At 42.5% G+C, this 26027-nt stretch overlaps 1 protein-coding gene across 2 annotated transcripts in view; it reads left to right on the top strand.

Annotated features, from left to right (window-relative positions):
- Positions 1-428: 428 nt before the first annotated feature.
- The window catches only part of TBL1XR1 (TBL1X/Y related 1), a 108471-nt gene continuing 82872 nt past the window's right edge, over positions 429-26027 (top strand). For both annotated transcript variants that reach the window (XM_059478829.1, XM_059478828.1), the window contains exon 1: positions 429-724. The gene's annotated coding sequence lies outside the window, so the exon portion shown is untranslated. The remainder of the gene's footprint in view (positions 725-26027) is intronic.

The following is a 26027-nucleotide window of genomic DNA, read 5'->3' as shown; positions in this document are numbered from 1 at the left end:
CCTCCCGACCCCCGCGCTGGGCTTGTGTGGCCGGGCCGGGCCGCTCCTCCTCGCCTGGCCTCGCCTCCCGGCTCCGCTGCTTCCCTTCCTCCTTCCTTCCCTCCCTTCCTTCCCTTCCCTTCCCTCCGCCGGCGCCCATTTCGGCGCGGCCGGGCACCCGGAGTGTCTGCGGGCCGCCGGCTGCTCCGCGCCGCTTGGCTCCTTCCCCCAGTAACAGCTCCCACATTCCGCCCCGATCCCTCCTCAATCTCAATCACACACACACATATTACTTTTTTTTTTTTTCCCCCTCCTTCCTCGGGACTTAATCTCCAGTCCCCCCCCCCCCCCACCCGCCCTCCCCACCCTCCCCTCCCCCGGCCCCTGGCTCGGATATAATTGAATATCACAGCGCTACGCGCTGGGTATTTTTTTTCCTTCCTCCTCCTGTGTGTGTGTGGTGGTTTTGTTGGTTTTTTTTTTTCCTGGTGTTTTTTTTTTTCTCCTCCTCCTCTCGGTGTGGACACCTTAAAAATACATATATATATATATGTGTGTGTGTATATACATATATATATAATCGATAACTATACGCGTGTACACACACACACACACACACACACAGGCAGGGATGTGCGCGTATATACACGCGGCGGTATAAAACACACGGGAGGAGGAGAGACAATCCAGGGTGAATTCCTCGTGCCTCCATTCCCGGGGAAAGGGGGGAGCAGCCGCTCGCAAGGTAAGAACCGGGGGGCTCGGAGCCCCGGGGGCGGGCAGGGGCCGGGGATGGGGGTGGGGGGCGGCCGCCCTGTTTGTGTCGGTGCGGGCGGGAGGGGGATGGGACCACAACGCCTCTGTGACCCCCCGTTTTTATTAATATGTGTGCATATATATATATATATATATATATATATATATATATATATACACACAGACATACACATATATATATACACATATTTATCTCTTCCCCTCCCCCACCCCGCGCCGCTGGCTTCCCCTCCCCCACCCGCCTTCATTTTTTAAAAATTAAAAAAAAATAAAAAAAGAAGAGGTTTAATGGAGCGGGGGGATGGGGGGTACACCGGCCTCGGCAGCGAATGGCACACTGGAGCCACGGCGAGAGGCCTATTTTTAGCCCGATTTGTGTGGAAGAGCGGCTTCCCCTCCCCCCCTTCCCGCATATTTACTTGGGGGGGGAGGGGAAGGGGGGGCAGGGCCGGGTCGGGGGGGGGGAGGGGAGGCCCTTCCCCTCCCCCACTGGCGGAGCCCTCCCCCATCCCGGCTCCCGTTCCTGGGGAGGGGATGCACCCCCACCCCCGGCCGTTCCCCATGTGCCCCCCAGTGCCAAGTTATTGATCAGTTCGGCGGCGAAGTTCGGGTGGAACATACAGTGCCCCGCGGTGCCAGCGAGCGGGCCCGGTTCGGGGCATAAAATAACCTTATATATCCCCATTTCCCAGCGTCTCTCCTTCCCAGGGCTTATCCCTGTCCGAAATCCTGGTGTAAATTGTGTGTTGCTCGCACGGTTGATGCAGTGTGGACTGTTTTCTTGCTGGAGGATTAAGTCCTGAAATATGTGGCTTGTTATTGTTGTACCCTCGAAAGGGTTAAAATTTATCGTGTTGTTCCAGGTGAATTTAATCTTTCATCACCGAATTTCCTTTTAAGGCAGCTTGACAGAATAAAAGTCTCTCCCTCGCTTGTCTTTATCCCCAGAACAGCAAAACTTTGTCTGTGCTTTATGGCAGGGGCTGGTTGCTGCAGATGACACGTGAGTCTGGAGGAAAGTTTGGTTTGTAGGTCGCTGTGTAGGAAAGTGAAGTTTGCTGGTGAAGTTTTTACTACTCTCCAGTGTGCTCGACTTCCTCGTTTTCCTGTCTGTGTAAATCAAATTCCTAACTGATTTATGGGGGAGGGGATCACAAAACATATTCCTTCCTTATTGTTAAGGCATGGGAGGCATGATCAGGAGAAACAGGTCTTTGTTGCATAAAAAAAAAAAGAGTTTTGCGGGCTTGTCTGACTCGCTTTGCTGTCCTTCCGTGCTAAAATAAATGTCTGAGCACGTTGTGTGCTTTAAAAAGGTTCTTTGCTGTTGATGGTCTCTGCCCTTTGGGTGTTGTGAGTTGTGCTCCTTGAGCAGCAAGGGCACCATGTGCAAAGTTGGTGTTTGGGGTTTGGTTGTACCTGGGTTTTGGGGCAGTTTGGTGCCCTTTTCTTGCTCTGAGTAACCCAAAGGCTTGTCCATGTGAGGCTCACGTTTGGTTTGGGGCCTTCCTTTGGACATGTGTGTTATTGGGCTTTTCAGAATATCTTCCAAATGAGGACTGGACTGCAAGCTCCTGTGTGCGTCCTTAAATTTAGTGAGTGGGTATGTGTTTGTGGATGAGCTGTGAAGGGGTTTTTGCCCTTATTCATTGAAAAAAAGGGGCTGCTGATGGTGCTTAGGGCACAGGTGGTGCGCTGTAATTGATCGAAACAAACTTTCTGTGGTTTTCTCTCGTGTTTTTTTTCCCTTTGTTTTTGTTTAAGTTCTAATGGAATGGCAACATTTTGTATTATTTACCTAAGGTCACCTGAGCTGGTACACTGTCGCTATCTTAAGTTTTCTTGGGGGAAGTTGGATTTTTCTCCATGAGAACCGTGTTTTCTGGTACTCTGTCTTGGGAGCATGGTGGCCTGCCTCCCAAACTGTTATTGGGAACACCTGGAGAACACTTAGCACTCATTCCTTCAGGAAAGGAGAAGGAAATGTAATTTAAATCTATGAAAGGAGTTGGGGTTTGGCTTTTGGGCTTTATAATTTATTTTTTAAGACTTTTCAAGCGTGTACAGTTTTTGTTTGTTTGAACGTGCACAGCCATAACACATGTTTGTAGCATAAAGAATACAATAATTACAGAAGATTCTGTTGCTTAAGCTTTTTCCCCCCCTTCAAACAGGTAGTTAAGATTTTTTTTCTTGTGAGTTTCTTTTTTAATAAGAATACTTTTTTCAGTTTTACTCTATATATGGTAATTATTGATGTTTGTGTAATGCTTTGAAGTTGTAAGGCAGGGTATAAGCGCTAAGTACCCAACAGCAATACTTCATAGTCATTTTCCCATCATGAAAGAGTTTGATGCTAAAAAGTGCTACAGCCCTAAGCATAAAAGAGGCTCTGGATGGATTAGGGGAAATGGCCAAAATTGCTGATAATGTTGTTTTCAGATAATAGTTTTAAGTTAGGAAGAACAGATCTGAATAATGTAAAGCAAACTGAGTTATTTTACCTAACTTCATTTTGGTCTGGAATTCAATAGAACGTGGACTTCACATTTGAGTCAGAACGTGTTTGCTGTTGTAAGTTTTGTAGTGGCAGTAAAGACCCACATCCTACAAGGATGTAATCGTGCAGAAGTCAGGAAGTCCTGTAAAACACACAGCTCTGTGAACATCACTGGGCTCGTTCAGCTGAATGAGCTCTGCAGCTGTCTGTGAAGTTGCTCCCAGAAGTTGGGTGTGTTTTGTATTAGTGGTGGGCAGTAGGATGTGAATCTTTCATTGCCCTGGTGCTGTTTTGGTACGACAGCACTGTACAGTGTCTAGGGAAGGCTGAGGTACTGCTGGGTGTGACACCTTTTCATCACTGATTCCTCTGCTTGCTGGGAATCCCAAGTGACAGTCACCCCTGCAGTTTTTGCTTGCTTTGCCTGTCTCTTCTGCCCTCCCTGGTCCCTCAGCTGCTGACGATTGTGGTGCCTGTGTGAATTCTGACACCTTGCTGGCGAGGACACTGCTGGCAGGAGGAGCAGAGAAAGACACAAGTCCCTGCCCAGCTGGGATAAGGTGGTGGGGGTAGCGTGGTCTGGTCTGTGCTTTGGAGAGGAGAGCAAGGACAGGGTGTGCTGCAGGTGGGTGTTGTGTCAATACTGCAATATTGTGATTGTGAGATATATCGTACTCCAGTGTGACTCATTGATAATCTAACTCACATTGTTCATTTGGAGTGGTGTGATACTGGTCTGTGCTGACCATCCTCACTGGGTGTGTGTTTGCACATGCCTGCACCCCGAGTTCAGGGTGTAATAATGGCTGTATTTAGTGCCCTAAACATCAGCTCATGCAAGTAGCTGCAGGTTGGGACAGAAGTGAAAGTGTGTGTGTGCACACTCTGTAATTATGCATGTTTGGCTCCTGCAAAAAGTAACTGCTCTGAGAGTATACTCATTGCATGCTCATTTTTAAATACAAATTTAAGTGTTTGTGTTAGGTGAAGGAGTGTCAGGAGCTTCCCTTTAGGAGCTATGATTGACAGCTGTTTTCTGGTTTTGAGTTGCATTGCTGCATTAATGTAGTAGCTTCAAATTAACAGGTGATGAAGAAACCATTTCTGTGTTTCTGCTGTTGATTTAGCTACCCCTGTCCTAAATGTGCCCAGTATTTTAAGTACTGAAGTATGAAGTTAGATGGTCTTAATTTCTGTAAAGTCACTTAAATGACAAGTGACTTTACTAGAAAAAGGTTCAAGTGATCCTGACCAGAGTAGATGGAGATGGCTTTATTCATTTTATAATTGGTTTCTTCTGAGATAAAGTGTGACAATGAAATGAGGAATAAGGAATATCTTTTGATATGAAATTGTAGGGGACTATATTGGCTTTCCTTTAATTTTGCAAAATTGAATTAGCTAACTGGAGGTAAGAAGCAGTGAAAATGAGGCAGCATAGCTGTCACTCTGGGAGAGTTGATAGCTTGAGTGAAAAGGTTTGGAAGTCTGGTCTGGAAATTGCCAATTTGTATGAAAACTGGAGAACTTCTTAGGGTTCTGCCTTGTGGTATCTAGTCCAAGATGAGAAGGCCTTTCCTTCCCACTTGTAATGAAAACAAGGCCGAGCTTGTTTATACAAAATGCCCTAGAGTCTTGGTGGCCTTGTTTGAGGTCAGGTTAAATGTGTCTCTGGTTCGGAAGGATCTACAGAACCGTAACTCAGCTTACACTCTGAAACCTTTGTCTTTAGTACCTTACCACTTACCTTTCTGTGACATCCTTTAGACTTTTTATATTGATAAGGAGCCTTAAAAATAATTCTGCCTTGATAAGAAATAAGTGGTCACTCCAAGCTGGAGGTTGTGTAATGGTAGGGGAAAATTCACACACTGGTTGGGTGTGTAGGATTTTGCTGTCTTGGCTAGCCAAGGAGTGAAATTGCTGGTGTTGCTGCTCACACCTGCTCGCTTGCTTCTTGGATGGACTCATTGCAGGGAAGACTTTTGAGTGCATTTCCTTACCTGTAGAAGTAGAAATCAGAAAGTCTTCTTCATTGGTGTGGCTTTCTGAAGAGCTTACTGAAAGAAGCTCCAGAGTGACGAGGGGGAGCGTTATGGAATTGTCTTGGCCAATATATGCAACGTCTTTGAAAGAGTCTCAGTTTAATTTGGATATAATTGTGTGTGGCCAAACTCGGTAAGTGGAGATACTGAGGTCCTTTGGAATATGTTAGCTTGAATGCCAGAAGCAACATCCTTAGGTATGCTATTGGCCTAATACACCATTTTTTGAGGATGAGTAATGCAGGCAGATTGGGTGTCAGCCTGGCTGTGTGGTTCGGTGCCTGCCCGTGGCCCTTCCTGGTGCTCTCTGTATCCTGCTTGTCTCCAGGAGCTGGAGGTGTGGTGTCAGTGGGGATCGGGTCCCTGAATTTGTGCTGTAGTTGTGCTTGGTGCAAGCTTGACTCCTTTTAAGAAGAGTATAAGCTGGCATCTGCATCTCCAAAGTAAGATATTAATAGTCTTATTTTCAAAGATGCTGAGTCCCCGCAGTTGCATGTGAAGTTGGCAGTCTCTGTGTGTGCTTAGCATTTCTAAAAATCAACTCTTGTGTGTGGTTTGCAGGCTCTTGCAAACTCCCGTGAGGGTGTAGTTTCTGTTCCTGGGAGCAGTATTAGTAAAAGGCTATATTGTGTGCTCTGACTTGTGTTTATTGTTGTAATTCTGAAGTCTCCATGTTGCAGAGGAGCAATCTTGCTTACTAGTAATGTTTAGCAGTAAAAAATCAGAATCATCCAGAGAAAACAGTTGTGTGGGATTTTTTGTTTTATGATCTGAGGCTTTGTTCAATCTCTGCTCAGTGTCAGTGTGTTACAGACACTCTCCACACCCGTGTGCCATATGCAGACACACTGGGTGTAATTTCCTATCACTGGAGGTGCGTGGCTGGAAGTTTGAGCTGGTGGAGTGGGAGTAGCAGACCTTCCCTTCCCCTTCAGCGGGGCAATAGTTTTGCCCAGTGGGGCAATAGTTTTAGTTTTTGGCAGGGCAGGCGAGCAGCTGGCCCTGCAGTAATGCTGGTGCTCCTTTTAACCCCTTGTGGCTTTGGGGAATGATTCAGTCGCTTCTCTGGCTGCACACAGAGCTCCCTCTCGCCCCACTGACGTCAGGCTGATGGCAGATTTTTATGAATTGGGACTGTGAAAGTGGAAACTTTGCTCTGTGCACAGCTACGTGCCTGTTGGTGGCGACCAGAGAGCTGCGGAAAAGATCTCTGTGCTGCGTATTCCTGGAGCATTTTTCCAAGGTTATAAGTTAAGGGTCAAATATTTACTGTTTGTGAAAATACAGTGCTAAATACTGTGTCTGGTGCCAAAACCACAGAAACTGTCAAGGGCTGGAGTCCTAAATAGAACCCATCCTCAAAGTTACATCCCTTTGATATTAACAATGTTAAAAGTTCAGGCTCTTCACATGGGTGACCTCTTGCTAGCAAACTGAATGGGGAATTATGGATGGTGAGCACATGTGAGGCAGATTTGAGTCCCCTGATGGTTCCCTAAAAGTACCAGGCAGAGAGGAGACAGTTTGATTTCCTGGAATAAGTTGCCCAAGCTGTCCAAGGAGTGGAATAACAAGTTTCATAGCTCTTTAGTGGTTTTTGGACAGACTGATTCATGCTCGAGTGTCAGCATGACTTCTGAAAATACTATTTTGCTTTGTAAAAATAGTATTAAAAAGATGTCGTTATTTTTCATTTATTATTGATATTGGTCTAACAGTCCTCTTGGACAAATGAGCGTTTTTGCCATTAATTTCAGCAGTTGGGAGAGGAGCTTACCTTAAAATACTGATTGATCTTAAGAGAGATGAGTGAGTCTGGCCCTCCCCCCCTGCTTCCTGGTCTCTCTAGCTCACAGTAGGCATGAGAACTTTTCCTCTTTTAGGTTATGTCTAAATTTGTGGGGAAAAAATAGTTTTGATATTGCATAGACCTATGGGGGAAATAACAAGAGATCTGGGTCAAAAAAGTAGGACGTGCAAGATTTAGAAGCTGTTGAAGTGTATTTATTTGTCCTATATTAGGTTAAAGGAAGTATTGGTGCTCTCAGTTTGGCAACGTGTCCTTCAGTCTGCGGTGTGCTGTAAAGGGAAGACAGCTGCTAAACAATGAATCACCACTAATTTTTGTATGGATGTTCACATTGTTCTCTAGTGCAGAAATTTCTGATTGTGTATCAACACAAACACACTTTCCTAAATGCAGACTCCCGGAGATAAATTTTAATTGGGCAGTGCTTTTTAAAAATACAAATTTTTTGCCATGATGATGTTTGTGATTCTGTAATGTATCAGATTTTATACTTTTTAATGTACTTATAAAGCAATGTTAGCACTAATGTGGATGAAGGAAAATGAGGGACGGTGTGGTAAAAGCATCTGTTAATGCTGACATCAAATAAATTGTGCTAGAAACATATCTTGTGTAGCAATGGACTAGCTGTTTCCCATTGCTAGTGCAACAAATCTGGGGTTTATAGAAGCTGGGTCTGTACTTGCTGAACAATACGAATGTTTTCTTGATGCTGACATGATACCTGATTTTCCACTTTATTTTGAAGGCGCAACTAAATTTCACAATCTGGTATGTTGTTTAGACTGTACGTATCTACCATTGTGGGCATGAAAAAAGTCAGCAATATGAAACCTCAATATGTTGAGTTGTGACAAAACTTGCACACAAATACAATGAAACAACCTACTAAGCAGTTTTGATGAGCTTGATCTGATAGCAGGAACGGATGTCTAAATGTAGCTGATTAATAGAAACCAACTTATTTTTCTTTTTTTTTTTTTTTTTTAGCAGCTTTTGCCTTTATAGTAAATATTTGTCACAGTTGTTTGACTTGTAAGAAAATGCTTTGTATTTCTGTGAGTGTCTTCCAGGGCAGATTGTGAATGGCCTTTGATTACATTAGAAATATCAATGTTATCTTGCTGTTGGCAAAATCCATGTTAGTTGGTTCTTCTGCTGTCTACATGTGCAAGGTTGTTTTTTACTTATCCTAGTTCATCAAAACCTTTTGTAAGATTCTTTTTTACAGTACATATAATACACATTAAATACATTAGCAATTAAGTTTTAAGAGTCTCTTCTATTAAAATAAAACAAAAAGCCCTCTTTACCACTGGGTCATCCCATTGAGGTGCCTGGGCACAATACAGCCCTCCTAGGTGTATTATTTTCTTTTGTCTTAAAAAATGAGCCCTCTCTTTGTGTGGTTCTGTGGGCTGGTTGTGAAAGCACCAAATTCAATTTTCCCATCAGTGTGCCTGGAACACAGCTGAGGTCCCATGTTAGAGAGGTACTCACTGCTTGCGTGTGCTGGGGACTTCTGGAGATGCTGTGCATATCAGGAGAAATGGTGGGAAGAGTTTTTAGAAAAATTACATGAAAGATAAAGGGATGGAAACTTTCAGAGGTAGCCAGGGAAAACAGTGTGGATGTGTTTTGACTCGCTCTTTGACGCTAGGGGTGACTTCACACGCGAGGCTCGGAGGGTATGTGAAATGCGGTGTCAGACTCGGCCTAGGAGAACGTCCCTTACGTAGGCTGAGGTCTGGCTGTGGTGCCAGCAGCAAGGCTTGTGTGTGTTGGACACTGCTGCAGAGCTCCAGAAAGCTCCATTGATGGTGTTAGAATATGTGAAATTTCATTCTGTGCTTAATGTGCCTCCCACTTGCCCAGCTGTGGCCTGGGCCTGTAACCCTGTAGCTACGTGCTCGTGGAACGGAGTTTTGTCAAGGTGAAATGAAAGAAATGCACAGGTTTTAAAAGCACATTCAGAGATCAGGTTAGTCAGATTTTATTTGTGTTAATGTTCCTGTAAATGGTGAAAGTTTGGAACTGCAGCGTACTTCCGTGTGCCTGTTGCTGCCTAGTTGTATTTGTTAATCTGATGCTGCTGGGCCTACTGCTGTTCTGTGTAATTAAAATTACCCCCCGAGCCTCCCCCCGTGTGATAAAAAGACAAGTGGTGCATGATTGTGCTGCTTTTTTCATTCTGGATTAACCCTTTCCAAGTGTCAGGGTGGCTCTGCCTTCTCCTCTTGGCTCTGCACCTTGTCCGTGCTCTAGTGGGAAAGTGGCAAATAAGTGTAGTGAACTGGCAGTTTGCACCATTTTATTCTTAACCCTTCCTAAGGCTTTATTTGATTTTTCTAATTATTCCCCACCTGTTTTTTGGGTTTTTTTTTTTTTTTGTGTTTTTTGCTTTTCTTTCCCTGGGGTTTCTCTGTCCTTTTTGTTATTTTGCACTTTTTTTTTTGCACTCTCCCCATCTGTTCTCTCGTCAGTCCTTTAAATCAAATTAGTGCCTTCTTGTTTCTGTTCTCTGGGTCTTCTCTGCTTTCTTCCTCTTTCTCAAAATGTTAAATTTATATGCAGGACTCAGTCCTAGGTAGCCCTCTTGAACTGGAGGGGTTGAATGGGTTTGGATGATGTAGCCTGAGTCAGTGGTGGAGCAAAACCTGCTGGGGAAGTTTCATTTTCTGTGTGTGCCCCTGTCAGCGAGCAGGAGGTGAGTGAGGGGCCTGCCTGCGGGCACATGGGTGCTTGGGATGGGCACACAGGGCAGGAAATGCAGAGGACAAATTTTGGCAGTGCTCTTCTGTGATAAAAATAATCTTGGCTCTAGGCATATAGCATTGATCCAACTCTTGATGAAGTCAGAGGGAGGCTTTGGAGGGAGTTGGTGTGAGCATTTAGTACAGACACAAAAAGCTGAAGAAGTTGGAGTGAAAACCTCGGGGCAAGGTGGGGTTGGCTTTGGGCTCTTCAAAATAAGGGGTTTCATGCAAGAAGTTTTTATTGACTTTGTGACTTAAAATTAGTGAAAACAAAGTCAGTAATGGTGAAATCAGTGGCAGCCTTATCTTATTGTTTTTATTGTGGGTAGTGTTGACAAGTCACATGCCCCATTGTTCTGGGTGAACAAACAGGGCTTTGAGGCTGCGGGCTGGGACGTGCGCACAGGCGCCTTTGTCCTGTGTGGCACTGCGACTTCGGAGCTTTGTCTTTAAAGGGTTCACATCCAGAAACTGCATGATAAAACACTCTCTTGCTTGATGTCCAAACACCATTTCTGTTTCATGTCTTGTTGTCCAGAACATAAGAAAATAAACACAGGTGACTTAATGGATCATAAACTCTCTCCTACCTCATTTCCCAGCAAAACCTATGGATAGCAGGCTGGTGTTCTGGCTCCAGAGTGGATGTGCTTGGGACTGAGAGAATGGAGAATGTGCTTTTGAGAGAGTCAATAAAAGATATTTGCTTGAAAGTCTTGCAGGTGTAAGTCCTTTACCATATACCATAAAGCTGGTTACACTGGAGACAATAATAGTGAACCTCACTGTACTAAAGTCACAGTTTTGTGGATCACCTCTAAATTACTCATGCTGTTTATAAATCCCTGTAATCAGGGTATGTGTAGTGTAACTAAGATGAATGCAGTAGAGACTGGCTGCAGGAGCAGACTTGGCACGTGTAGGCTGTGGATGTAGTCATCCAGCCCTATCTGGGGGAGAATTCCATTGAAATTGCTGTGAGTTTTGCTTAAGGAAGAGCAGAAAGATTAGTCTTCCCTGCCTACAGTGATTTTTATTATGTTATTGTTTTTAGTACATCTTAACAACGGCTGTGTAGCTTATTGTCTGGTCCGGTATTTTTGATTTGTAGAATAAATGAGGTTGTGGTTTGGGTTTTTTTTGTTTGTTTGTTTTGTTTGTTTTTTAAATCAGAATATAGTCTTGCTTTTTCCTCTGTGGAAGCTGGTGCTTGCAGTGTTTTTTATACCTCTACAGGACTGTTCAGCAAAATGATCTTGAATTGTCAGAGCTCCACAGCAGGTATTACCAAGTTGCTTTCATTTGTAATGGCATGGAAGGTGGTAGGAACTTTCAAGCTGGTAGAGATTCTCGTAGCAATCTTGAGTGTGTGTCGACAGTGTCAGCTGTGTGTCCATCTGCTCTCTGGTATTAGAAAACATCCCCAGTTTGGGTGGCTTGCAGGCAGTCTGTAAAATACTGCTTTCATTTTGATGCAGGATGAATGGCAAACTTTTGGCATCCTAATGTGGGTGTAATACAGCAGTGGAATATATTCTGTGGGTTACTGCTCAAGGTTTTCAGACTTTTTTTTTTTTCTTGAGTGTGACTGTAGTTTGTTTACGCAGTCCCTTCATAGGAACTGCTTGATGGAGGGAATTATGGAATTACTTTCTGGATATGAATTCTCTCATACATTTCCACAGGCCTGTCTAGCTCTGTGGTGGATCCCCAGAGACCTCCACTCCCCACACCCACAATTTTGCTTTTCTGAGTTGACCTAATATATGAGTATGTGACAGATAACTGTGTTTACTTTATTTTTTGTTTACATCACTGAAGATTTTCTGTCCACATAATGATTAGGACAGAAAGCTGGTGTCAGGATTATCTGTTATTTCTGCCACTGTGTGACCTTCGCAAATGGATTAACAAATTTACCCATGCACCAGTGATTTAATACTTAACAGGAGCTTTTTCAGACCAGTTCAGTGCCCCGAGATCTTCTGGTGAAAGGCTGTGTAGGTAGCAGTGTAAAGTGGCTTTTGTTTAATTTTTCAGTCTCTGCTTACTTGGAGTTTTCAGTTTTAGCAAGTACTCCATTTTCATTTATAGGTTTTGTCTGTGTCTTTTAGTTTTCTATTGGACAGAACGTGGTCCTTCACATTGGAAATATTTTCTACTAGTGCCAGGACATGTTGAAATCAGGCTACTTGGTTCATAAATTTAGGCATGTTTCTGTCCTTAGTAATGTGGAAATGCAACCTTATATGAAGTTTTAAGATGCCTGCACTTTTTCTGGACCCTGGCAGAGTTTTGGGGATTAGAAAAGGTGGAACTTTGTTGGTAGAGCCACTTCAGGAATGGGTTTTGGAGAACAGCTACAAAGGTAGCCACTTATCCCAGCACTGGGGGTGGGAAGGGAGGTGATGGGAGCCTTGAGCTGACCCTGTTCTTGATGGAGCAGAGGCACAAAAGAGTTTCTATCCTCTAATGTTGTATATTGAGTCCCCTGCCATGCTGAGACAGATTTATGTCCTAAAAACATCATCTCTGGCAGGATGTGTTTAACCCAAAGGCTGTTTTGGTGGGGAGAGGGGATTAAAGTCCAGGTAGTTTTGCTGCACCAGTTTACAGCCTGGCTCCACAAACACTGGTGTTGCTACTGTGGAGGCTGTGGCTGAGCCATTGGAGTGAACGTGGTTGGTTTAGGTAAGGGTGGGCCATGAGCCCCTTATCTCAGCTGTGCTATCAGGCAGAATCTCCTCAGAGTGCAGTGGGCCAGCTGATAGCTCAGCCAGCCTGTACACACAGGCTGTACTGACTGCTCGGGCTCACCCATACATAAAATACACATAAATCTTTGCCATGTGCATCTAATTTCGTTTGAGTGAGTCTTCCTTTATAGCTTCCTAAATTATTCTTGTTTATAAGTTTAACTATAAACTAATTTACAAGCTTTTATGAAAATCTTTTTTTTAATGCCCTTTACTGGGAGCCAGTGGTTTTCCTGGTCTGAGGACATTGATTTCTGGTCAGTGTTTTCCTTGTGGGTATAGGTGTCTCCTAAAGCACATCTTGGTCCTGGCCGTCACAGCTGTGCTTGTGACACTGATGAGCAGACGTTCACTGTTAGATTATCTTTTTTTCATATGTTGTTTGGACATTTTTCATCTGCTGAAAAAAGGAAATTTTAGGAAGTTTTGTAATTCTGGGGAGTCTCTTCACTTTGGGAGTAATACCTAAAGTTGTAGAAATTTGGGTTTTGCTATTATAAATTGTACTTCTGTATGGTGACTTTTCACCATACTCTACCTTGAGAAATATCTGTGGTTAATTTGCAAAGAAAGTCCTGCTAGCAGTTAAATAAATACTTTGAACTTTGCAAAGATGTATTTACACACACTGGCAGCATGGGTTGAAGTTGAAAGTGGGAATTTACAGTACGCTCACATTATTTTTGGAATGACTCCAGGAAGAAAGCGTCTCATTCCTGTTTAGAGTAATATATATCTATATATCAGCTGATATAGCTGTTGGTGTAGTCAAGCCCTAATTGTTTAAAAAAATATCACTTAAGTGTGATTCTTTGGTATATTTAGAAGAGCTGAGTGAAGCCCTTTCTTGGTTGAACCATTTTCTTGTGATCTCAGGCAGTTTGCATGTTCTTCCTAAGAAATATATTATCACTCCATTGAAGTCAATTCAGGTTCTTTGGAAGTAATCCAACCTTCAGGAAAGAAAAATATTAGTGTGCATGTTGAGGGAAAGGGTTTCCCTTTATTTCGGAATTTGCTTGTCATGTGTAGCAAATAAGCCATTTTCAGACACATTAAGGCTCTGTGAAACTAATTTTCAGCGCTGACAGTTTTCTAGTCCTGGGTTAAGCAGAAAGATTTAAATTTAATGTTTCCAATTTTTTGTTTTGTTTTAAATAGGACGGGATATGTATATTTGCTCAGTTATAATTTGAGTGCCCTGAGTGTTTCAGGATAACAGAAGAATGAACCATTTGAAATGCTGAGGACAACAGGGTTTTTTTGCCAGTCATTTGTTTCAGTGTCTGAAATGTGTTGTTGCCAGTTTCAATGTTGGACTTTATGGAAGTAGCCTTTGCTTGGAAGCCTTAAATATTTGCAATGTGTTGTTTATTTGGTTTATGAAGTTTTGTGCCATCAGAAGGCTGGTTTTTGTTTTAGCAATGGGTTTTGGCAGAGCACATTCTAGCATATGCAGTCAGTCATAAACAAACTAGAGACCACTAACGCTTTCATCCTGTGGCTGTATCAAAGCATGTAAGGTTGAATTAAAACTGTCTGACTGTGCTTCTTGGACCTGTGCTGCACTGAGACCTTTGGGATGCTCACGATGAAATTCTTTGGGATGCTCACGATGAAATTCTTTGGGATGCTCACGATGAAATTCTTTGGGATGCTCACGATGAAATTCTTTGGGATGCTCACGATGAAATTCTTTGGGATGCTCACGATGAAATTCTTTGGGATGCTCACGATAAAATTTTCGGGATGTTCGCGATAAAATTTTCGGGATGTTCGCAATAAAACTCTGTGCCTTCTGCCATTAAAGCAATGACTCTTTTGGTTTTTGTGACTTTAATCTTTTAGTCAAGGAGAGGTTTTCAGGTTTCCAGGCATGGTTTGTGGCTGAAGACCAGCACTGTGCACGCAGAGTTGAGTTGGGCGCCGGCTCTCCATGCAGAGCGCGTGGAGCTCCAGGGTTTGTGCAGGATTTGATGTGCTTCCCGGGGGAGGGCAGGGATTTGGCAGGAGCCTGCCCTTCGGTAGCTGTGTGCTCGCGGAGGTTACGCAAGCTGGGTCATTGAAGCGGAGTGTGGAGCCTGCAGAGGGCTGCCCCGGGGCGGAGGTGAGCTGCAGTGGAGAGCAGCCCCAGGATCAAGGGCTCTCCGCCCAAGGCTGTCACCCCAAGGGCAGGACACAGCGAGGACACTCGGGATGGCCTCTGGACAGGGTGGACAGGGGAAGAGCTTGGAGCACTCCCCTCAGCACAGGGGTTCAGCAGGCTGTGCTGGAGCACAGCCCTGCTCCAGGAAATTGCCACCCTCCCTGGGACCTGCCGTTCGTTCCCTCCTCAGGTTCAGCCTCCAAACCCATGGCATTCTTCCTACACCTGTTCAAAGCACTTCTTCAGTGTTGCTTCTGAACCAAATGCTGTCTTTCCCTCCCTGTCATTGCAATCAGAGAGCTGCATTTTAGAAATTATTACATTTTTTAATATTTGCACATATTTCAGTCTATTTTCCTAAATATTTTATTTAGGCTTTTAACACCTCAATGACTCTAAGCCTCAGCTGGTTTTGTTTGGAGCTGTTTCTTCCTCAGGCAGAAATCAGACTTAAAATGTTTTTTCTAAAGTTTATGAAGAAAAAGCTCTCTTGTAGCATTTTGGAGTTGTTGAGATTAGCTCTGAATTTCCAGATAATGTAATTTTCTTTTTTAAAAGAGGCCCCCTCCCCCCTCCCCGGCAAGCCCTAAAGTATTCTTTGTGTGAATGTACTATACGATCTCTAATTATATGATCACATACCATTCCACAAATAGTGCAATACAATAGCATAGAATTATTCCTAGGATCTGGTAGAGGTCTATTCACTAGACTACCTTAAACCCTGAGCTTGCAAGTTGTTTTGTGTAAATTGACTCCTTCGCCTCCCAGAAGCCCTGTTTACTGTAGCTCTGCCTTAAGCCCAGGTTCAAAGCTTGTTATGGAATCAGGGTTTGGGATGTCAGCCTTGAAAGTTGCCATTTAACTGCTCTCATACAGCACATGCATATTAAGTAGGATAGCAGAATAACAGTGAAATTGCTCACCTAGGTCTGCAGATGAATTACCATAATTAACTGCTTCTTCCCATGAATTGCACCTAACGAAGGCTGTGCTGTTGGCTGAAAATAAATTGCATAATGCATTGCTGTTGACTAAATTATTTACATACCTCAGAGAGGAGATGGTATAAAAAGGCTGCAGAACAAGTGCCTGACCATTATGAAAAAGAAATGGGGGGAGGGAATCACAGCTAGAATGTGGTGTAGCCTGCCTTCTCCTGGGTCACCCAGGAGCTCTGTGTCCTGTTTGCAACACACTGTGTGCCTCCATGGTTACATATTTATCACATTGCATTGCATAATGGATGTGTGGAGAAAGCAGAGTTAGATCTGTGCACACAGCCTTGGGCCTGCTCTTAAAAAGAGTGTGGCTGTGTAGTTATAAATTGCTAAAAATGACTTTTTTTTTTTTCCTCCCCCTGTGTAACTGGTCCCAAAATATCTGAATTCAAAAGCAGAATGTGGCCTAAAAAAATCAATTATAAACCAAACTGGACAATTTTTGAAATGCTTGCTGTTCTGTGTTTACTTGTGAAGTGTCCTTTGTGTGCCTGTTGTGAGGTGGTTGAGGATTAAGCTATATCCATTATGTGTTTTTCCTAACTTCATATTTAGCCAAGAACTGTTTAAAAGAGCTGTGTTTGGATCTGCCATCCGTTTGTTGTCTTGTGCAATGCTGTGCAGCCCTGTTTATTACAACTTACTAAAAAGATGGCTCTACTGCATAGAAATTACTTACACTAATTTACCAGAGGAGTCAGACAATAAATATATGTGTGAGCTGCTCCATGCACACACAGTGGTAACACCAAAACAACTGCAGCAACTGAACATGGGCTCCATCAGAGGTGGTGTTCTGTGTTAGAATTTTCCAAAATAAGGCTTGTCTTTTCCATAGGCAAAAACCAATCTGGAATTGTAGATCTTGATTCCTAATTTTCTGGGGGTTTGCTTTGGGTCTTTGTTTTGGGCCTCATCTTGACAAAATCCTTGACAAAACTTGGAAATACTTTTTTTTTTTTTCCCCTGTGCATGGGGTTGTCCATCCCTCTGCCTCCATCACAGACGTGGTGGCTCAGGATGGACAGAGGAAGCTGCGAGTGGGGTCATGGCCCTCACAGAAACTCAGTTGTTTATGTGATCACTTCTGGTTATGGTCCCCGTGGAAATGTGGCTGCACTGGGGAAAAGCTTTGTAAAAACAACTCCGCTGAGGAAACTGGATCACAAATAATTTTTCATAAGTAGGCCAAAACATTGCGTGATAAGGTTTGTATTGAGTGGGCTCCCTTTTCTTGCCAAATTAACTGGAATAGGTCAGCTTTTGTGATAATAGCAACGAGAAAAACTACACAGTTGTTTTTTGTTGTTTTTTTTTTTTTACCTATTTAAAAATTTTCTTGAAAAGCTTTATTTCCTGTTTGAGAACATGTGCTTGAAGTTTGGCAAAGATATGATCTTTGTGTCAGCAGGGGATATTTTTGGCTTGGTTTTGTTTTGGATTTGTTTTGTTGGTTTGGGGTTTTTTTATTGTTGGTAGGGCTATTGTGTAAAACATAAATCTGACATAGGCAGCCTTAGTTTTTGCATTTCTAATAGACTGTTCAGGCTGGTGAACCACTTACTGTGGAGAGGGTGTGTTGCAGTATTAAATAGCGATAAATGACAAAAACCCATTAATTGGTATGCAGGCAAAAGTGTAAAAATAGCAGAGCAGGCTTGGAAATAAAATATATCAACACTACCTAACATTTGTGACATACCTAACAAATTATGACAAAATGTTTTTAACAAACACTTTTGTCCAAAATTTCAGAATGCTTTCAAACACTTCACACACGGTTCCTGCACTGTACACTTCCTAGTGATGAGTGATTAACACTGCTGCAAATACATCCTGTCCAAAAAAATGCCACAGAGGAAAACTTTTTTTGTGTGTTTTTGTTTTTTTTTTTTTTTTTAAATATTGTGTTTCCTATTTATATTTTTAGAGAATGATCCAAATTTAATTTATGGGAAAAAATGGCAGATTTCCATAGAAAGGTTTTGGGATTTGCAGTGAACAGAAAGGGAATCTGCTCGTGGTTATTACAGTCCTTCAGACACTCAGTGAATCTTGAAATCACTGCTGAAGGATGGAGCCTTTTCTGCTGTTTTTTTATTGTTGTTTGTCACTGAACTTCTGAGCTGTTATTTAGGAGAGAGGGATGATAGAAAGGACAGCAAAGACCTTGGGAACACCCTGCCAGAATTTGAAATCTGAACTGGGGTGTTGTAGAGGGATATTTCCCTTTAGAGGACTGGAAGAGGAGACCAGGGCCATAAGAGTGTGGAGGAAGGGGAGAAGTAACATTAATTCTGTTTCTTGCTCTTCCCTTTGGAGCACAGATTCCATTAATGCCTGAGTTCAGTGCCCTGCTTTAATGTGGTGGGAATTTCACCAGCTTCCTTGTTCTGTCTGTTAACAATCAACTGATTGAGGGTCACGAGTGCTTTACAGGACACGGCCACCTGATGTGGCACTGCCTGTGGGACAGGGACCCATCAGTGCCCTGGGGTTTAAGTGTGCCTTATTGTGTGCAGGTACAGCTTCAGTGAAAAATCGTACAGTAGGGAAGGGATAGAGAGAGAGGAAACTCTGCATGGAATTACCGATTTTACATTATGTGGGAGGAGAATTGGTAATTTCAGAATGTGGCATAACTGTCTCCAAATTTGTTTGGTTTCTTACTGGGTTGGATGAAGATTTTTGTGTGTTACAGAAAAAATTTAAGCGAAGTGTCACAAAGGGAATAAATGAACAAATTTTATGCAAAGCCTTGGGGCAGTGAGAACCTGCTGTGAAGCATGAATATAGGGGGCAAGATTTTACATTCAGTGTAAAATTATAGGTATGGAATAATTGTAAATTTTCAGGTGAGAAAAATACTGTACTTTGCATCAGGCTTTCCAAGTCCCAGTTGAGCAAGGATGGTATTTGTCTTGGCTAACATCTGTTCCTTTCTGGAATAAGTGGCTTTAAAGGAAGGCATGAAACTTTAATATGATTTCTGGTTAGCTCAATCTATCTCATTCTCCATATTTTCAAAACATACTTTATTTTATTAGATTCAAGAATACAGGTTACCTACACAAGCTTGCTGGCTCCTTACATAAATAATCATATGATAAATGCAATTAGATTGAAGTCCAGCAATATTGAAATCATTTCCATAGGAAGCTGGCTGCCTGCCCAGACATCTGACGTCATTTAGGAACCACGCTCTTGGTCTTGGACAAATGTCTTTGGCACAGCCCTGTGAAAGTCACTGTGGCTGGGATCTGGGTGGAAATAAGCTCTGAAAGGCTGAGTGTTTATGCCTGATGCCTTCCCAGGCATCTCCCTCCCCTCAGACACCTTCCTGCACACCTCTGAGGAGCCCTGCTCTCCACAGGGAGGAGAATGCCAGTCCTTAACCATTAACAATTCTTTCATGTATAGGAACAAGTTTCCACTCAGCCTTCCAAGCTCTTGTTATGTGCTGGAATAATGTGGGAGAAGGACTTCGTTGTGGCCAACGTAATTCTTGGTAAACAGAGACGAGGAATGATGTCTCATTAAAAAATGTAGTGTGGCAATAGGAAAGTCATGTTTATTGCCAGTTCTCGAGTTGTATAAATAGAGATGTGAGACATCTGCTGAGCATTGCTGTAGTAGAAACACTGAAATCACGTTTTTTCAAGTTAATAAATCTCAGAGCTAAGAAGAAGAGTAGTGGAGCTAGGCAAATGAAATGAGCAGGGGCAGTGGAATGGTGAGAGACTTTTTCAAATGTGTTTTCCCAAGGAGGCAGTTGTAGAACAATGTTCAGTGTTTTAGGATTTGTATCTCCTTGTGCTTGTTGAAAACCAGGACAGACTAGGCATAGCTAGGAAAAGCCTTGCATCAGGCCATTAATTACACTTTTATTTAGGTGGTGAGTGTGTGTTGGGCTGGTGGAAGGGAGAGCTGCATCTCCAGAGCAAGTGTCATCCCAGCAGTGGGGAGCTCCCTCTGTTGTTGGGACAATTTTAGGGGAATTGCCAAATTTTAGAAGGTTTTTGTCGCCTTCTCACCTGCAGGATTTGGCCTTGAAAGATCACTAATGTTTATGATAAAGTAGGACTTGTGATTTTCTTGGTGGCCTTCTTTTGTCTGATGGGTTATTTATTTATTTAAAAATGTGTCTCAATAAAATTCTAAAAAAGTGAAAAAAACCACCCAACCCTCTTTCTGTGCACAGTAGTTCTAAGCTGCTAAGGAGCAGAATCATAGCTTAGTTTTAAATCCAAAAGTAAATGAATAATTTTTTTGTCTGTTAAACATGAGCAAACAAAATCCCAGTATATTGAAGAATGTTTTGAATCAATTTCCACGGGACACATGGACAAGAATCTCTCATAATTGGTCACCTGTGGCCTAAACAAGGTAATTGTGTCTGCTTGTGTGTTTTTGCAGGATCACTAGTTTTACCTGTTAGAGCAAGAATAAAATAGAAGGTGCAAGTGCCACAAAGTGTAGTTCCACAAATATATGAGAGTATTTCTCTTTATTACAACAAAGTTGGTTAAAATAAGGAGAAACTCAGAAATTGCATCAGGTATATTTCTGACTAGTTTAACAGAATTCTTATGTTTCATTTTGTTGTTTGGTTTTGGGGTTTTTTAATACTCTGAGGTAGACTGCTGGATGTTTTTCTGCTGTATTTATGTACTGAAATTTGCGAGTTATTCAGTTGCCACCTCCTATTTCTCATCTCATGAATATGTATTCAGGGTGGTTTTTTTGTTTGTTTAACAAAAAACCCCGTAAAATAATGCTGTGCTGTTTTCCACTCAAACCCCTCCGTATTGCCTGAGTGAAATTGGTTTTGATGGTAGCAATGTCACCTGTCCCCTCTCTCCAGTGTTGGCTTTTCCTCAATAAAAACCCATTCTTCATCCAGTTCCAGTTTAGCAACCAGTTCCCCAAACCCATTCAACTTTATCAAAGTCTGATGCCAAACCAAATTCTTTGTGGTGTGGAGCATCCACTAACTTCTACATTCTGACCCTAGTGTTAGTATGATGATTTTCTCTAAGGTTATTGTTAGAAATTTTATAACAAAAATTAACTGTGAACAGCTCAGGAGGAGCAGGGCAAGATCTTTTTTTTTTTTTTTTTTTAACCTTGAATTATTCTAGCTTGAACTTTTTATTTTTTTAATACATTTGTAAAAGGTGTGTTTTGAGGTGTAACAATTGTAAGATTCTGAATATTGTCCAAACAGATCTGAAAACTTGGTGACTTTGTGACTGCAGGCTGGATGTCTGCTCTCCTGTTCTGTGGACATTTGTGTGTGTAAATGAAATGGTTGCATTCTGTTTAATTTGAATGGTGGAAATTACTGTAGTAATTCCAGTATTATTTAGTGAACCAGTATGATTGCTGGAGTGGGGTGGCATGGGAAAATTGAGGGACTTCATTATTTATGGGGCAATTTTTATTTTGTTGTTCATTATATTGGCTTGAAATTAATTCACTGTGAGGTTCCTGTAAAATTGCTTTTTGTGAAATAGTATTTATTTTACCTTTTAATAAAACATCCTGACTTCTATGAAAGGCACGAAAATAATTGAAATAAATTATATGCAAATAATTATTTAAATAGTGCGGAAATATAATATGTGGTGCAATTAAAATTCCTGGACTCCCATCAGTCTTCCTAAGTGAAGTCCTCATAATGGTGTTTTTCAGAGGCAGTTTTTCCACATGAAATTCAGCAGCAGCTTGGGTCAACCCGAGCAACCCTCTGCGTTAGAAACGTGGCCAGGATTATCTTTCTAGGGATGCCACGGTGAGGATTTTAGGAACACCCAGACAGAGCTGTTCTCGTTGCTGCCTGGATTTAAGGCCTCAGAGGGTTTAAATCTCTAACCCTGCTGGGGTCAGAAGAGCAAGCTCTTACTGGGATTTTGATACACACAGGAGTAAGGAAAGCTCCTTAGGACCCTGGTTGTAGGGAAGAAATTAAGCTTTAGCCAGATCTGTGCCTTTGTTGGGTGTCTCCCGGTGTAGTTTCCTCACATTGCTGTTTTCTGAAGCTCAAAATAATGCCTTGTTCTCAAGCGATATTAATCATCGTGCATGGATTGAAGTGTGGATCTGACTGTGACTCAGAACAATTTAAAATCAGGCTTCATGTCTTATGAAAATAAATGGCTCCCAGAGGAGAAAGGACTTCTGTTTTCATTTACTGCTCGTGATGGTGAGCTGTGCCTCAGTTTGAGACGTCCCATCTTGCGCTGACTTCCTCCGTGTCCCTGTTCATGCTGACAATGCCATTGGCTTTGATCCCAGCCTTTACTGGGAGAAAATCTTGTCATGGCTTGGGTGGCTTGTGGACAGATCTGATAGGAGAGAATTTCTATGTTTCCTCAGCAGGTCAGGCAGGCATTGACAGAAATACACTGGAGTGTGTTTTAAGCATGGGGAGGGAAAGGTAACGCTGAAAGGAAAACAGCTCATGGGAAGAATTGAATTGGCTTTGGGAACAGCCCTGGAGAGAGGAGCTGCTGAAATAAGGGGTGTGAAGATTGATCATTTGGGGGTTGTTGCCGGAGGGTACGTGAAACATTTTGCTATCATTAAAATAACTTAAATATGTGTGTTTTCTAACTTGTACCTTATCTTTACACCACAATTGAAGGAAGTTACTTTTTGTCCTTTTGGATTGCATTGGGTGTGTCTCTTTCAGGGGTTTTTAGCCAGTTTCAGAGGGTTTTTTTTTTTACTTGGAATGAATGGTCAAGGTTGGTTACTTAAGTAACAGGTTTCAAAGTGGGAAGGGAAAGTGAAATTTTCAGCGCTGTGTTTGCTCACTGTGAACTCAGATGAGCAGAACATTTAATGGTTTCATTGAAAACTGTTGAGAGCTATGGGAATTCTTGCCTAAATTAATTCACTGCATTAATTTCTAGAAGACACTGGGTAGTGTGGGTATACAAGCTACACTGTAGTTCCACCTTTGGGTACGGGCTAGTGGATTTTTTTTAAAGCATGATCTTCCCCATCAGAGGCAGCATGTATGATTGGTTGCCCATTTGTCAGAATTTTAGATAATCTAAGACAGAGTTGCTTTTGTAGGCAAGTCTATTTTTGGAGTGTGTTCTGGGAACAGTAAGTTGGGGTGGCAATTTTTATTTATGTTTTTTGGATGCTTTCTCATTGTCCTCGTCCTTGTCGAGCTGGACAAAACAGTTACATTTTAAGGCAAAAAATGTAATCTAGTTTGGGAGCTAATGCATTGCATTATTCAACAGCAGCCTCCACCCAGTTAAATGGAGTATTGGCAGTTGTAGTACCACACTTCAGTGTATTGAAGATTAAAATATGTGTGTGTATTTGTGGGACAGCATTTCTGGTGCTTTTTATTTGATACATGTAGTCATCATAGCCCATTTGCCATTTATCTGTCTAGTTGCAGACACGTCACACCTGTGATCCTTCAGAGAAACTGTTATCAGTTATACTTTACTGCAAAGGCAAGAGACTTTTGGTAATCCTCCCTTAAAAAGTGGGAAACAGGCATGGGCATTAGTGCAGGCATGGACATCAGTGCAGGTTTGGTGCCTGAAGTGTAATTTTGTGTTATCCTATATAGCTGCCATGGAAGTTTGGCTTCCTGTTCATTAGATTATTTCTTTATTTTATTATTTCACTTCTGAAACTTGCTTTTTTATAACACTACTGAAAGCAAAAATCTCAGGAGTCTGTGCTGAATGGCTGCAGTTATTTGAGAAAAATTCAGAATGAAATTTCTTTTCTCAGCAAGCAAGAACACAAGAATTAGTACTGATTAAAACCTCCTATGTCATCATCTTGTTAATTATAATTTTTAGTTATGGCTTAAGGGGAGGGGATGTGTTAGTTTACCCAATGAATTAAGGAAAGAGTAGCAAGTGGAGAGACTCTGAATCTTTGAGCTGTTCAGTCCAGCAAAGTCATTTGTTTGTCTGGAGGGAACTGAATTAGTTCTCCTTGCTTGTGACATCTGTGATATCTTGTGCAGCAAAGTGTGGTTGGACTTGGGGCAGGTGTTGGATTTGTGGTTGGATGTGTTCTTGGTCTGTGATGACTTTCTGTTGCATTTCATTGAGCTGTGTGTTCCTGGAAATTATAAGCTCTGTGTGGCAGTGGGAGATTCTGGTATTTTTTCATTGTCTTGAGCAACATCTGTAGTCAACTGTACAGTTTCAGAGGGCAGGTATCTGAGGTCTCTACATGACAGTTCATGCTTCCAGCAGCAATTGCTTTGTAGGTGGCCAAATGGAAAATGAGAATCCTATTTGCATTCTCTGTCCTGTTTTTAGTCTGATGGGGAGATTGAGATACTTTGGTTACCTAAACGACACAAAAACCCAAGCGAGCCTGGCCTTAGGCCAGAGCTCCATCTCTGTGCTAATGGGTGAGTGTGCTTTTTGTAACTGTGCTTATTACCAGGAAATCAGCAAGGGCACAACTGATACCCTGCCTTCGGAGGAGCAGCAGTGTTTGATCAAACCGGGTGTGTGCCACATCACAGCTGCTCCTTTAGGGCTTTTTTGTGCAAATCCAATCTGGCAACATAATTTTGTACCAGCTCATCCTTTTGCCTTGCATGGTGGTTTGATGTGGTGTTTCATGTTCACCCCTTGACCTGGTTTAGCCAAAGTCCTTGGTGTGTTTGCAGAGAGAATGGGTAAAGGTTCACATCTGTAACAAAAACCTGAAACTCTTGCAATACAAGCGAAAGTATTTGCCATTGTAAGAATTTCAAATTATTGCAGTGCAGAGTGTGAGGGGAAATGGTCTCTGGTAGTCAGTGCTGGAATAAGATGTATTTGTCCAGTATCCTTCTCTAGCTGTTCAGCCTTCAGACACTAAAGTAAAAAGCATGTTGAAGTTTAACCTGGCAGTTCCACTATGGTGGACCAATCTGCTGCTGTGGATTTGATGTGTTGTTCACAAGTGTGCTGGGAGAGGTATTTTACAGTAAATACTGATGTGTTTTACAGTCACAGCCATGTGCACTAGGGACAGTTCCTTTGTGTTCTAAGCATGCTGGTCATCCATGGTTCCAAGCTCCTGTGGATTTATCTGCTCCCCTCTAGAACCACAGCAGCTGAAACAACTTCCATGAAACTTGAGGATAAGTACAAGGGAGTTTGCTTAGTAAAGAAACAAACTGCATGATGATTTCTGGATGTGAACTTCTAACATAGGAGTGTGCAGTTAAGGTAATTTTAAGGAAATGAAAGTTATTTTGTGTGAGTGGCAGACTCTCACATCTCCATATAATTTCTTCATTGGTTCCCCTGTTGGCAGTTCACAATCTGTCCTTCAGGCTTGCACTTAATGGGTGAGTGTTTGCTGCATTTTCTGCTCCTAACTACCACAGGTGCTTATTTGCTCCTCTCTGGCCTGTGGCACTTACAGGTATGCCTCTGGAGTGAGGAAATGAGGAGTCATTAAACTAGAGGAAACTCAAAAATAGCTTGCTTCAGGCAGCTTATTGCAAGGTTGTTTAGTGTTATTTTTTTTTTGTTTCTAAATAGCAGAACAAAGCCACAACAGTACAAATGTTTTATGTGCCTTTTCCTCACTGCTGTGACTTGTTTCTTTTTTGTTAATTCTCTTTTTTCCCCCCACCTCATGTCATATTATGAAATTTTTGGACTGTTACCTTACCATGACTACAGCCTTAGTGAAGGTGAAAATAGTAACCTGAGTAATCCCATATGCCAGGGATGGCAGCGACACTTCCACTGGAGCCATGGATGAAGCTCTCCCTCTTGGTTTAGCTGTGGGATAGACAGGTGATACATTGATCTCTCCTCCATGTTCTGGCACTGAATCCAAGCTGGGCTTGCTCCCATGGGCTGGGTGTTCATTTGGTCTCTGCAGGATGTGATGGGAGCAGTGGTTATCCCATGGCAGCTGCAAGGGTTGGGAATCCAAGTGTGGCCAGGTGAGGAGCAGGCAGAGCCAGGACCCTGTGCTTGGTGAGCAGCTCTTGGCAGACATTCCCACCGGGTGTTGGGACCCTGGAGGTGAGGGGCAATCAGTTCTAAGGGGGAACCCCACTGTTGGGGCTGCCAGGGAGAAGGTGTCACCCCTCAGGATAAAAATCAGGCATTTGGGGTGGCAGGATTTGAGAACAAAGGAGGTGGCAGCAATGGCTGGAAAGTGTCAAGGCAGTAGACAGAGGTGGCAGAGGGTGAGTAGCTGGCAGAGGAGAAGCTTGTTTCAAAGTGACTGGGACCATTTGGTTTATGTTAA

The sequence above is a fragment of the Ammospiza nelsoni genome, chromosome 10, assembly GCF_027579445.1.
Source record: "Ammospiza nelsoni isolate bAmmNel1 chromosome 10, bAmmNel1.pri, whole genome shotgun sequence".
Classification (NCBI taxonomy): domain Eukaryota; kingdom Metazoa; phylum Chordata; class Aves; order Passeriformes; family Passerellidae; genus Ammospiza; species Ammospiza nelsoni.
The sequence above is the reverse complement of the archived record's forward strand: the minus strand, read 5'-3'. Positions and strand labels throughout refer to the sequence as shown.